Genomic DNA, 14,792 nt, shown 5'->3' on the forward strand with positions numbered 1-14,792 from the left:
TTTCAACACGATTAAAGCATAAGATATCATTTTTAATATGAAAAAATACATTAGAGGACAACATTGGACGACGCTTTTTTGTCTATTCTTGTTATAACCCTCACCATTTGACAACACTTTTTTCTTTTAAGCTCTTTGACAACAAATTTTTCTTTAAGTGTTGTTATATAGCTCATTAGACAGTGTTTTCTTACAAAAAGTGCTATTATAGATAATTTTAGATAGAGTTTCTTGATAAAATGACTGTTATATAGCCTACCTTTTGGCAACACTTATTTTTAGAAGCGTTGTCATAGGCTTTTTTTTCTTCGGTTTTCCAATTCTACTTTTTTCAAATTATAAGCAAATAAAAAAACATATCATCTTTGCAAATTTTATTTATTGTTTTGTGATATTAAAGGACAAAAAAATTAATGATCGCTAATACATCAGCATTGCATACCCAAAATAAGAATTAATCTTCTATTATCTCTAGTACAAGTTCAAAGCTACATATATGTCAAACATTGCACAAAGCTTGTATGCCTCTAGATCAAGGTGGCCTAGGCCTGAGATCTTTAACTAGGCTTAATGAGGCAGCCAACTTGAAGCTAGCTTGGGACCTTAGGAATTCAAATGAAGATTGGGCAATCTTGTTAAGAAGTAAAGTGTTCAGAGGCAGAAGAATCATATCTCATCACATATACTCTTCCATTTGGAGTAGTATAAGATGAAAAAATGCAAATGTTAGCTAGCTTATTGGCATTGGTGACAATGTTAATTTCTGGCTTGATCCTTGGCGTGGAGAGCCTATTGCTACCACCCTGAACATTCTAGATCAGTTACATCACAATCTATTCGCTAGAGTTAGTGACTTTATAACTGACTCCAACTGGAATTTCCCTATAGAAGTTGATCAAGCTTTCCTTCCCTTGAAGCAGTTGGCGCTCCAAGTCACTTTCCCTAAGGATGACAGAGAGGACTCTCTGATATGGAAGCCTAGTTCTCAGGTTTTTTATCTTTCAAAGAAGCTTTGCTTTTCAAGCAAGGCATTGGTCAAAATATCAGCTGGGCAAAATCTCTATGGAGCCCTGACATCCCTCCTTCACTGTCTTTGTTGATATGGAGAATAATGCATAATAAGATACCTTCTGATGAAAACCTGCAGCTAAGAGCCTGTTCATTCCCATCTATGTGCTCAGTTTGTTGGTCCTGCATTGAATCAACAAGCCACCTATTTTTTTAATGCCCTTTTGTCTTAAGGCTTTGGAACTGGTTTATCAGCATCCTACAAACATCTATGTGCAGATCGCATCAATGGCTAACATTTGGATCATTATTGACAAACATTGGTCTCAGCAGTGCAAAGCAATGATTAAGGCATGTATTTTAAATATTATCAACACTATTTGGTTTAACAAAAATCAGAATAGTTTCAATGATAAGGTGCTAAATTGGAGATCTGAAGTCAACGTGGTTATTGCTAAAGTTTCTTTGTCTAGTAAAAACACTTTGAAAGCATCTCATATTAGCATGGATGATTTTAGAATTTTGAAAGCTTGTCATGTTAACATTAGACTTCCCATAGCCTCAATAATTAAAGAAGTAATATGGTATCCTCCCATCTGCCCTTGGATCAAAATCAACACAGATGGTGCATCTGTAAAAAAAATCCTGTCAAAGCTGCTTCATGTGGTATTTTCCTATTTGCGGATGGCTACTGCTTACGTTATTTTTTACACAAAATCTTGGAGAAGGGAATGCTTTATTTATAGAGCTTAATGTTGCAATGTCTGCCATTGAATTGGCTGCTTCAAAAGGATACTGGAATGTATGGCTAGAAACCGATTCCAAATTAATATTGCAGGCTTTTCAGTCCTACACTATGGTTCCTTGGAATCTTAGAAATAGATGGTACAATTGTCTATTAGTAACTAACAACATGAGGTTTATGGTTTCTCATGTATATAGGGAAGGAAATGTGTGTGCAGATGGCTTAGATAATTTTGGTTTGACATTAGTTTCTTTGGATTTATTTTGGTTTAATAGTATCCCTGACTTCATTAGGGGGGAGTACTCTAGGAATAGGTTGGTGATGTCGTGCAAAATGTAACTCTCGCTTTGATTATGGCAAGTGTACCAGTAAGTCGTTCACATCAAGTAATAAAGTAGTAAGTAAAGTATCGTATCCACATGGATTGTAATTAAACAAATTTTAATTTAACAGGGACTAAAACAACGTGATGAAAAATTTTATAGGGAGCAAAATCTGTCACTTTTTTTTATGAGGACTAAAAACGAAATTTAGTATATTTATAGGGACTAAAAACTTAATTAACCCTTAATATTAATATCAATGCTACAGTTTCTAATTAAGGTTTTGTCTCAGATATATTACTTATTCAAACGAAGAGGAGGCAATTATGTGTATTCAAAATGTACATGGATTCGTTTTGGAAGGTAGACCTTTAAGGTACAAATATCTGCTTCTAATTCTATTGACACGTCTTACTCATGTCCTTTGTCCTGCTTATTAATATTTTGTTTGTTTTTGGTTTGTACGTTTCAGCCTTGTTTTGGAACCACAAAATATTGATTTAAAAAATCTTCTTGCACATAGGTATTTGTTATTGTTTACATGACCTGTTTAACTAGATAAGATGAAGAAGATTGCTTTACTTGCATTGTGATGAAAAGTTGTGTTTCTGTTGGAGTTCACTTTACATAAATCAAAACCGTGTCTAATTTGTGCTTCAGGTTATGTTTTTCCCATGTACCCGTTTTAATTGCTTAAAATGAACGTAGTGCCAAAAAAATATAGACTAATTTTCTTGTTGTTATGAAGAAGTCGAGTTCAACAAATCACTGGTGTCACAAACGGTATGCAATGAGGGTCGGAGAATGTATTACCTCCTCCCCTAGATGATTGGAGCAATAATTCCACATAAAAATATGTATATATATATATATATATATATATATATATATATATATATATATATATATATATATATGTGTGTGTGTGTGTGTGTGTGTATATAGAGGACATATCATATGAGAATGCAATTTATATATGAGAATGGTGAAAATGATTATTAACCTTTGGATTAAAATTATATGGCTGAGATTAAAAAATCTACAAGTGAGTCACATCCACTATTCCTCACGTCAACTTTTCCTCCCCTCTTTCCCAATTGCATCTTTTCATCTTCCATTGTCAAAACAACGTATCTTCTCTCCGCTGCTCTTCCTCCCTCCGTCGTATCCACCTTTACAATCTCTTTTTATTCAACAATTTTAAGGTGAATTTTTTAAAAAGGTGCATCAGATATGCTTTACAAGAATTAGTTATTTATTGTACACCAGGAACATGAACATAGCTTCTCTCTCTCCATTCATTAATGTCAAGCATAAGGAACATGAAAACACCCAAAAGAATCAGCTAATTGAATCTGATGAAGAATCCTTAGAAATGAAATGAAAAGGGTTTTCTTCGAACAACCAAAGTCGGAAACACCGACGACCGCGGCGGAGACGAAACAGGTCAAAAATGTCGGCGTCGGCAGAGACGGTGGCTGGTGCACCTTGAACTATGGTCGCCTCTTGTCACCGGAACCACCCAATTTCAAGTTCAAGTCACGATTCCTTTCTCTCTAATTGAACATCATTATAAAAAATTCAGTTTTTCAATCAACCATGTTCCTTCGATTCTTTTCCACCATGTGTAGTTTTTCTACCTCTTTTGTTTTTATGTTGTACAATCGCAAAATTCAGTTTTTTAAGTTTTTAAATTAATTAAAGTCATTGAATCACCTCTAATGGTGTGAAAAAAACCAGCGTTGATGGGGAAGAAGAAGCTGGGTTGGAGAAGAGGAGAAGGTGAAAGGGTTCAGCCGTTCAGGTGATGGTGCGGAAAGACACAAATGTTGATTAAAATAAGACTTTTAATCTCAGCCATATAATTTTAATCCAAAGGTTAATAAGCATTCTCACTATTCTCATATATAAATTGCATTCTCATATGATATGTCCTCTGTGTGTGTGTGTGTGTGTGTGTCTATATATATATATATATATATATATATATATATATATATATATATATATATATATATGGTTTTGTTACAAGCCACCCTTTGGTGGTGTCTTTTAACAAGTCACACCTTAAGGTGTGATTTTCACTTTTTAATTATAACTTTGCTAAAAGACACCTTCATAAAAGTAAGTTGGTGTCTTTACGCAAATGCTCATAGAGTAACTTGATAAAAGACACCTTCATAAAAGGTGTCTTCTATCATAACCCATATGTATATATATACATACACACACACACACACACACACACACACACACACACACACACACACACACATCTTAATCTTAATAATATAATATACAAACATGAAGCATGTTTTAGACCTCCAATCCAATGTGGCGAGCTCTCAACCCCTTAATGCCACATCATCATTAAAAACTAATTTTATTTTTACCATTTTAAGCTTTCACACAATACAAACAATAAAATATCATTTCCTCTCATTTTCCCTCTTCAATTCAAATTTCAAAATTCAAATTCTTTCAAACCCTTTTTTCCTTCCTACTTTTTCTCTCTTATTCCTAACCAACAATAATTTCCCTCATTCTATTTTTTACTTTCTCTCTCATCCCAAATTGAAATCGGTTTCCTCTCATCTCTCTCTTCAAACTCAATACCATCATTTCTTTCTTTCTCTCCACCATTTTCGTTCTCTCTCTCTCTCTCTCTCTCTCTCTCTCAAACTCACCATTTCTTCTTTCGTCTCTCTGTCTGCCAACAAAATCAATCACCAGCGCCAATCTCCATCGACAAAAAAAGATGAAAACGAGGAAGAAGAAGAAGTAAGGTGAAATTTTGATTTCAAATTCCTAATCTTTTATTTTCAAAGGTTAAGTGTTAAATTCAGATTATGTATTATCTTTTCTGATACCGAATCATTGATTGTTATTTATTTTGATTTTGATTTTGTGTGGTTTTTATTTTTATTCCTTTACAAGTCACAGAAGAAGAAGAAGCTGAGGAAGAAGTCCTGAAAGAATCAAGGTGAAACTGGAATTTCGAATGAAAGACTGAGACAGCAACACACCCTTCTACGGCTGAGGTATGCATCCCATTTTCATTTTCGGATTTACAGCTCTTTTATGTTTTGAAATCTAAGTAATTTTTTTGATAGAACACTATGGCGTCATTTGATCCATGTAGCCAACCCCACTTAGTGGGATAAGGTTTGGTTGTTGTTGTTGTTGTTGTATTCTTACCTTTCTAGAAAACTACTCACATCAGATCCAATTTTTATTTTCAATTGCAAAAGTTTAATTAATTATTGTTTGTGTTTTGTAGACTATAATGGGTTTTATTTAGCTATGTTAGCTTCAAATATGATATCTTAGTTTCAAGAATAGGAGAAGAAGATATGGTTTCGTTTCAGACCCTACGGTGATGTGTATTATGATTCACCCTTTTTTTAGCTTGATTTTGAGCTATAAATGTTTCATATTTTTTTTTGTGTTTTGATTTGTTGCTTTTTTATTTGCAGGTGTAAGGAAAAACAAAGAAAGGCTACCCGGATTCAGAGTATGTAATAAACCAATATCCATATTCAATTTTAAAAATCTTTGTTGTTTTTGTTAATTTGTAACTAGAGGTCGAGTTTTGAGGATCTATGTTGTTTGTTAATTTGAAGGGAAAAAAAACTGGGTGGTTTTTTGAATTTTTGATTCAGTTTGTTTGTAGTAATTGATTGATTGAACTTAGTCTTATTTTTTGTCATTTTCATCAATTCGATTTTTTTTTTCTATCATGTTTTCTGATTGAGCTGCTGTAAATATGTTGTTAATGACTTAGCAAAAAACCAATTTCTGAAATGTGAATCGACTGAGATTAAGTTTATGCAAATAAATATTACATAAATAGATGAATAAGGTGTTTGTTTTGCTGCTATTTTTTCCCTCTCCCAAGTAAAAATTTGTTTTCTGCACACTTTATAACAAGAATGGATGCATAAGGTGTTTTGGTGATAATTGAATTTGATAAGTGAAAGATGAATATAAATTGCAGGGGCGTTTGGGGTTGAATCATTCACCATAGGAGGCTTTTAGCAGAAAAAGCAACATAAATTACACAACATAAATGTTTGAAACTCTTGATTAGTGACACTTTAGGGTTTCTACCTAAATAAGTCAGTTATACATTTGTTCAAGTAGGGATGAAGTTCAATTTGAAGAAAAATATCCAAAGGTAATAAGTTGGATTCAGATTTTTTTTATGTTTGCTTTCATTACTACTCATCTGTAAGGTTTGTAATTTTAATTTTGATATTTTCCTTTTTAATCTTTGCATATACTTATATGAAATTGCTTTTTGTGGTCTAATTCTTCTTTTTCTTTGTTTTGGCAGATTTTGAAGCGTTATATGAGTGATCAACATTTGTATTTGAGATAAAGACCTTGAGGTAACTTTATTTCCTATCTTAGATTTAACTCTTGATCAGCTAAATTGCTTAGAAATTACTATTACAAAACAATTGTTACTACTATCACACATTCCATCAAACTTAGTACTTATAGTTTCTTCAATTTTCTTTCACATTATAGCTCTACCTTACAAATATGGAACCACAAATAGATTAAAAATCTTATGTGTCAAGCTCTAAACAACTCCTTGCCAAATCATCATTCATAAGTACAATTCAAAATATTATATAATAGTTATAGAACCTTGACACATAAGCAATGTTATATTGTTATTTGAGCTATCAATTCTCTGTACCTTTGAAGGCAATGTTATACTGTGATTTCATTCTAATCATACCTTGAGATCCTTTATATTGCGATTCTCTATAGTTTTAGTGTTATGCAAATCTGCTATCAATTCTCTTTTACCTTCAGTCTTTTTGGATTGCAACTACACAAACCTGATTGCCTATGCTTCATCTGATTACACAAACTTTGTATAAGGTAAATGTATGAATTCTTGACTTCTCAAATCTCTGGGTTTATTACTTGAAAATGGTGTTGTACTACTGGGATAATAAATGTAATGTTTAGCAGACTGAAATTTTCTGTTCTGTGATTTAGCTCCTCTTTTCTATTGTTGCAGTTAGCTCCTCTAATTTTGTTTGCAGGTACTAACTATTGAAACGAATCATGGGATGTTATTATTGATGGGAAACAAACACTGAATCCACAACAATCCAAAGAAGAAGCTTTCTATTTTCACTAAGCACACATTTTTCTCATAAAATGATCGTGGTTCACATTTTGTGATTGAGGTATGTAACTTTCTATCTTAATCTTTTATTCACTTTGAGGCAGGTAACTTTATATGAACCTGTTGGTAAAGGAAAAGACTATCCTTTCTAAGGTCAATATTATTTGCTCTTGGACTTAGAATTTTGAAGCATATGGATTTAATTTTCTTTGAAATTCTTTTGTTCTTAGCTCTCAAATGCTAATTTTGTTGTTGATCAAATAGAAGTTCACACAGTTTATGCTACTTGAGATTATTTTCATAGGTCAATTCATTGGAGGTCTTTTTTTTTTTTTTATAGACGTCTACTTGGATCATTTTTTTTAGAGGTCTTTTTTCTATTGCTCAAAAACACGGGAGGTTTTTTTTGACAAGAAAAACACGGGAGGTTATAAGGTTTTATATTAATTTTTTTATATTTGGTTTAAATATTTGTTTACTCATTCTTTAGGATAATTTCTCAATTTGCCCCCAAAAACACGGCAGGTTTACTTGAGTCGTTAACTGAGTTTTTCTCTTTCACATATTGATAATTAATATTCATATTCATGCAAATATTTATTCATCTAATTATATATTCTAACGACTTTCTTCATTTTTTTTTTAGTTACATATGGAGACATGAAGTAGATTTTCAAGTTATTAGTGATAATGATATTTTTTGCCAAGTTTTTGGGAGTGCATAAGTTTTTGTGAGCACAATTTGTAATATTTTTTAAATTTTTGTTCTTATTTGCATACAATTTTGAGGATATGTAATATTTATCATTTGTAACGCTTTGAAGATAATTAAAATTTTTACTATGATTGTTTACTGTATAAAATTATAACCATGTATTTTATAAAATTGTTAACTATGAAGTACATGTAAGTACTAGCCTCATATTTAAATTCATAAATATTTAGTTTTTCCATTTTAGAATTCATATTTAAATTCATCATGAAAATGGAGATGTTAGTGATCCCATAAAAGGCCGGCACTAAGAGCATATGACACGTCAGATAGTATACAAAGTTGATTATTGGAAATGATTTTTAATTTCAAGATTTATATCATTATTCCTTACTTAGTTTCTTTGTAACATTAAATTATATGGGAACACTAATTTAACTTGGTATGCTAAGTTTATGAAAGACAATCTTGGTAAGACATACCGTGTATCACAAAAATGTCATGTCTTAAATGTTGAAATATTAAGTCTTTTATTTTTTGGAAAGACGATAAGTCTTTTTTTGAAAGATACCAAGTCTCTTTTTAAAATGTGATTTTATTTTTTATATTGATCATTTGCTGGAAAAAAAATAATATACAGTTTCTCCTAAGAAAAATTAGTATCACTATTATTTTTAATGCATAATTTACTTAATATTTTTTAATAATATCTTCCAATAAGTTGTTAATAATAGAGAAACAACAATTATGGAGACAAATTAGAGTGGCCCCAATTTGAGTAAACATTAACTTCATTTGTTTTAATTTATCTTTGTAATCATAGACAAAATTATTTTATTTTAATTTATCTTTGTAAACATAGACAAAATCTTAAGACTCACTTTTTTGTTTACCCATTTGTTAGTATTGTTTCAAAAATATGTCCCCAAAGAACACATGCTTAAGGAATCATCTTCTTCATAATTGATTTTGTTTTTCATATTACTATAAATCTTCATAATTGATTTTGTTTTTCATATTACTATAAATCTATAAGTATATTCTTCAGTTATATGATTGAATTAACTAAATAATGAAGAAAATATGCAATTTCATGACCCTATAAAAAAAAAAAATAGGTGTAAAACATTATATGGGAGACTTACAAAATCTTCCTCTGGATAGTGTATTTTCAGTTTTCCACTCTCTCAAATAAGATACAAACACTCTCTATTCCGTTAGTCCATTACTCCATTAATCCAACAAGATAGTGGTTGTAAACATGTCTTTTGTTCATAATTCAATTAAATTACATAACAAACTTCGCCCACAATTAAAACTCAAATTCAAATATCCACACTTTCAATCTCTCACTGCATATGACATAAATCATATATATATATATATATATATATATATATATATATATATATATATATATTTCTTAATGCTAACCTCAAACAAATCAATATTTCTTATACATGGGGGGCTATAAGTATTTGATTTAAGTCTAAATTTTCATATTCTTCAAACATGGGGATATAGGTATTTAATTTATGTTTTTTCTTTTAATCATTTTCTCTCTCATCTTACCATGTTCATTGTCCACAAGGGCATATTTTGATTTTTATTTGAGATTATCTTTTGATTGTTATCTTTGCTAAGGATAATGCCTTTTACTACGAAGGAAAAAGTAACGAAATTCAAGAAATACACTACCCACCGTGTATTCCGCCAATCACCCAGATTTTTGTTTATTATTTTACAATATAAAAAAAATACTACTTGCGCTGGGTATTAAGCAAAATCGTGGTTTTCGTGGATTTTCCTTCGTAGGAAATAGCACTGCTGCTTTGCTAATATGCTATTTAATTGTTTTGAGACTTTTTTTTGGTCATTTAATGATTAAAATACAACATTGTAGGACCCAGTAACTACATAATTTAATTAATATAAACGACAACTTAGCTTATTTACGTTATTTTCTTTTTTTTTTGACAAAAATTTACGTTATTTTCTTAAGAATCCATAATTCAATTTACTACATTAATCGCTTTTTGCCCGTGCGTTGCACGGGGCAAATATTAGGATGGTTGACATATATTTCTTTTAGGATGGTTGACAACATTGATCCATCACCATATGCACTTACTCAAATCCCTGCTCAACCAACTGTTGCTCCTTTAGAGGAATTTCTCTATAACACTCAAAGGAGACATCAAGGCTACCATCTTTAGCCACAAGTCTTTAGTAGCATGAGAAATTCTATTTGTTTTTATCCATCATTATATACAGCATAGGCCGAGTACTCCTTTAAAATCATGCAATTTGGTTTTAGATGACTGAGGGAGGAAATTGGAAGTTAGAGAAATTATATGGCTTTCTTTCATGAATGCTAAATAATATATGAATAATAGATGGTCTCTATTAGTTAATTAATTCTTTACTTCTACAACTTTCTAATTCCTCTACTAACATGAGTCTACCGTCATATCTTACGTTATTGTATAAGGTTAACCAACTAAATATTTTGCCACTTTTTACTTATCAATTTATGCATCACGGGAGGCTATAAAATATTTGATTTAAATTTCTATTAAATGTCCAAAGTTTCATATTCCTTTAAAACATCGAGTTACATGTGTTTCATTTAAGTTTCTATTTAATTAAGTCTACAATTTCATATTCCTCAAAAAGCATGAGAGGCTATAAGTATTTGATTTAAGCCACAATATATCTTTTCTAGCCCGTGCGTTGCACGGGTGGAAATGCTAGTATATATATATGTGTGTGTGTGTGTGTGTGTGTGTATATATATATACATATATATACATAAGCCACCCGGTGTCTTTTAGCAAGTCACACCTCAAGGTGAGATTTCCACTTTTTAGTTATAACTTTGCTAAAATGCACCTTCATAAAAATTAGTTGGTGTCTTTAAGCAAATACTCATAGAATAACTTGCTAAAAGACACATTCATAAAAGGTGTCTTCTAGCAAAACCATATATATATATATATATATATATATATATATATATATATATATATATATGTAGGAGATGTATCAAATGAGAGGACATTTTATAATGAGAGAGTGAGAGGAAGAGATAATAACCCTTAGATTAAATTAGATGGTTGTGATTAAATGTTACTTTTAATGACTCAGGTGAGATTCTCTTTTCCCTTTCAGCCTGAAACTGAAACGTTGCCTTCCTTCTCCCTTCATTCATCATGACTCACTCCTCTTTCTCCGGATCGCACTTCTGTAACATAGTGGCGGGCTATGTCACATGACATAGCCAATAATATTGTGCCACGTGTTGCTTCTTTTTTTTTTAAAAAAAAAATCAAATCAAATTAAAGAAAAAGAAGAAAAACAGAACACGCACAATATTCTTCTTCTTCTTCTTCAAAACGCATTCTCACTTCTCCCTGTGCTACCCACCCACAATCATCTGTACACAGGCCACCGTCACTTCTCCACCATTCGTCGTCGCCTCCCTCCGCCGCCGGAATCATCTATGCACAGGCCACCGGCGTTTTTTCATGAACTGATGGATTGATCCGTCAAAGGGATCCAATATTGAAATTGATTAGAGATTGAGGGTTATTATCTCAGACAATTGAGTTGGAATTTGAAATTGCTCAATTAAAAAAAAACAATGTTTCTACTTGTTATTTGGAATAATTACAGATAAAGAAAATACTTGTGAATCCAAGACTGTGACCTCTGAGATGTGTAAATTGCGGCATTGGATTCTGGTTTGAAGTGTTAAAATTGTGGCATTGGATATTGGTTTGAAGATGTGGTTTTTGGTGTGTTAATGGAGTATATGGTTGCTACGCACACAACTGTAACTTGTGAATGTAGAAAGCAACAGAGAATGCAATTCTTTGGGATAATATAGGTCGCACACTTTATAATTTTGGATAGGTTATTGCAGTCTTTAGTTTTGAATAGACAAACCCTGAATCGCTTTCAATTATGATAATTGTTTAACACTTTAACTAAAACAACATAAAACCAATGATATGAAAATGTCGCAGTGTCGTCGTGCACCATCGTTTCTCTATATTGAAGTTGTTGTAATCTGTCGTTATGCACCATCAGAATGCTGTGGCAGGTTCATGGAAGGTTCATGGCAGGTCGATGACGGCGGAGGCGGTAGCGAATGGCGGTGACGACCGGTGGTGGAGGAAAAGAAAATGATTGACGGTGGTGGGTTTTGTTTTTGAGAAGAAGAGGAGTGTGCGTGTACGTGTTCTGTTTTTGTTCTTTTTCTTTTATTTGATTTGATTGTTTTTTTTAAAAAAAGAAGCAACACGTGGCACAATATTACTGGCTATGTCATGTGACATAGCCCGCCACAATGTTACAGAAGTGTAATCCTCTTTCTCCCTGCACTCAAACTAAAGTTCTATGACCGCCTATTCCATGAAGAGGCTTTAGATCTTCGATGTGGCTATGACCAATTGTTGATTAATTTGTTTTTCTCACTGTTTGGATGCACTTAACTATCAGGGACTCGATTCAATTGGAACTTGGTAAATTGAAGAAGTTGACATAAGGGATTGGGAGTAACAACATTAAAAAGATCACAAGTAAATTTTTTTCGTTTTTTCCTTCCAATTTAATTAAATCTCATGCTTTTAAGTTCCAACAATTCTTCAAAAAAAAAAAAAAGTTCCAACAATTGGATCTTAAGGTTGCTAAAAAAAAAAATGGATGTTCAAACGTACTGGAAAGTTGATTAAATTAAGTGCGGATTTTTTAAGAAAAAATGGAAGGAATTGAACACAGAAACAGTAAAGCAGTTTAATCTGGGACGTTGATTTTGATCCAACAGTTTAAATTAACTCCTCTCACCCTCTCATTATAAATGTCCTCTCACTTGATACACCTATATATATATATATATATATATATATATATATATATATATATATATATATATATATATATATATATATATTAGTGTTTTTCTAGTGAAAAAACGTGTATGTGCTTAATTTTTCATAATGTACCATAGATAAGCCAAGCTTAAATTAATTTATGTACATTGCATCGATTTAAACATAAAAATTGTTCATGAGTTATGATTACTTTGTTGTTAGCTATTGCTTAATTGTCTAGTGTTGATTGTGTACGTTTTAATTGTGTATATCCTTGTTTGTGTAGATTTAAGCTTGCTGCTTTGGTAATTACTTATGAACTTCCTTTAGGTTTGAGTTTGGCTTCATTGGTGGCATTCTATGTGGTGCTGTCATTTGTTCCGTTTCTGTATATGTGATCCGGCAAGGGTTGCACTCTTTTAGATAAAACTAAAAAAATGATATGTCCTTTATTTTTCCTACATAATTGTTGTTCTTGACAAATTGAATTGTGGTTCTAATATGATTAATCTCACGTATATAAGTTCAACTCTTGCTATAATAGGAAAAATCTCTTGTATGAGTTCATACTTGATTAATATTGTATGGCCAAACTTATATATGTTTTTTATTTCTTGTGGTGTGTTCAATTAATGTTGCTTATTAATTGATTGGTAGTGCTTTAAATATATTAATTTATTCAAAATATAAATTAAAAATCACCACAAAATAAATCTACGGATTTACTTAGAATTATTTTCCTATAAATTTTTTTTTCAATCCATGCTACGACCAATTCAATAGGTATTCTGTAGCATATCTCTAGCTAGTTTCGTTTTCTATAAATTATGCTTTGAAATTCGTCGCAACAAATCACATATTTTCTTATAGTGAAAAAAAAACATAGTGACAAGTGAAAAATCATTACTAGTGCAAGTAAAACCACCTTTGTTGTGAATAGTTGTATCTCACATATATGGAATATTATAATGTTAGCAAATATCTTATCAGTAAACACTAGTCTGTAAGATGAAGCAGATGTCATGAGGTCCTATCTTAATCAACCAAGCACAACAACGAGATAAAGGAAAAAGTGTATGATAGATATATCAAGTTGCTGAAATTCAAAAACATTGTTTCTACGCAGTCCGAAATAATTAAAAGTTCAATGATATCAAGATCCATTCATGGAGCTGAGGTCCATTAAGGTGCTGAAGTGCATGTCTGGACATTTGTGACAGCAAAGAGCGACGAGACACTAAATAAGGCACTCATAATCAATCTGAGCCCTTTAACAATCAATTGGTTGATCGGTCCTTGTGCCGCAATGGTATAACCGTCAAAATACCCATATTCACGTAGCTGGAAGTTTATAAATAGAGCAACCGACTAAAAAAATCAGATACACACTCTCATTTCAGAGAAAACCCCTACATCTTTCGAGACCTCACTAACCCTCTCTGACCGAGTCTTCTGATCGTGTTGGATCAATATGTAAGTTTAATTACATAGGCCAAATTCTGAAGTCTACGTTAGTGCAAACAATCGAAGAGAATGCTTAGATGCCCAACTACTTTAGAAGTCCACTACAAAATGTAGTGCTTATCTTCTACTACCACCACCACTACCACTATTATTATAGACCAAAAAAAAAAAATATAATAATAATAATTTATGTTGAAACGAAAGTTCAAAAATATTTTCAAACATTGAGATTAAAGGGACGAGTTGGAGACTATGTTGCTCTCCTTAAGTCGTTTTATAACATTATTATCTAAAATTGTGTAAGCAGACGATCAACCATAACGTATTTTATCTATTGTTTTAACTAAGCTAATGCATGGATCAATGTTGTTACTCTTCAATGAATTATATGAATGAGATTAGTTATTTCTAGTTATATATTTTTGCATTTTACGTATTTATAAAATATATTTAATTAAATTGTCTTCAAAAGAGGCTCTCTCGATTAAAAAAATAAAACTAAACATTTGCGCCTGTT

General features: G+C 31.6%; 1 long non-coding RNA gene across 10 annotated transcripts; it reads left to right on the forward strand.

The window, feature by feature from the left end:
• Nucleotides 1-4,618: 4,618 nt before the first annotated feature.
• On the forward strand, nt 4,619-8,088 carry LOC146930445 (uncharacterized). 10 transcript variants are annotated; one of them, XR_015006390.1, is made up of 9 exons: nt 4,619-4,862; nt 5,014-5,117; nt 5,357-5,452; nt 5,553-5,590; nt 6,074-6,253; nt 6,413-6,467; nt 6,904-6,972; nt 7,140-7,286; nt 7,872-8,088. It is a non-coding gene; the product is annotated as an uncharacterized LOC146930445 (long non-coding RNA). The 10 variants fall into 10 exon arrangements; XR_015006389.1 differs by having other exon boundaries at nt 5,020-5,117; XR_015006395.1 differs by lacking the exon at nt 6,904-6,972 and having other exon boundaries at nt 5,357-5,459.
• Nucleotides 8,089-14,792: the final 6,704 nt, after the last annotated feature.

This window comes from Medicago sativa, chromosome 4, assembly GCF_051527215.1.
Source record: "Medicago sativa cultivar Bolivia chromosome 4, Bolivia_mono, whole genome shotgun sequence".
Lineage (NCBI taxonomy): Eukaryota > Viridiplantae > Streptophyta > Magnoliopsida > Fabales > Fabaceae > Medicago > Medicago sativa.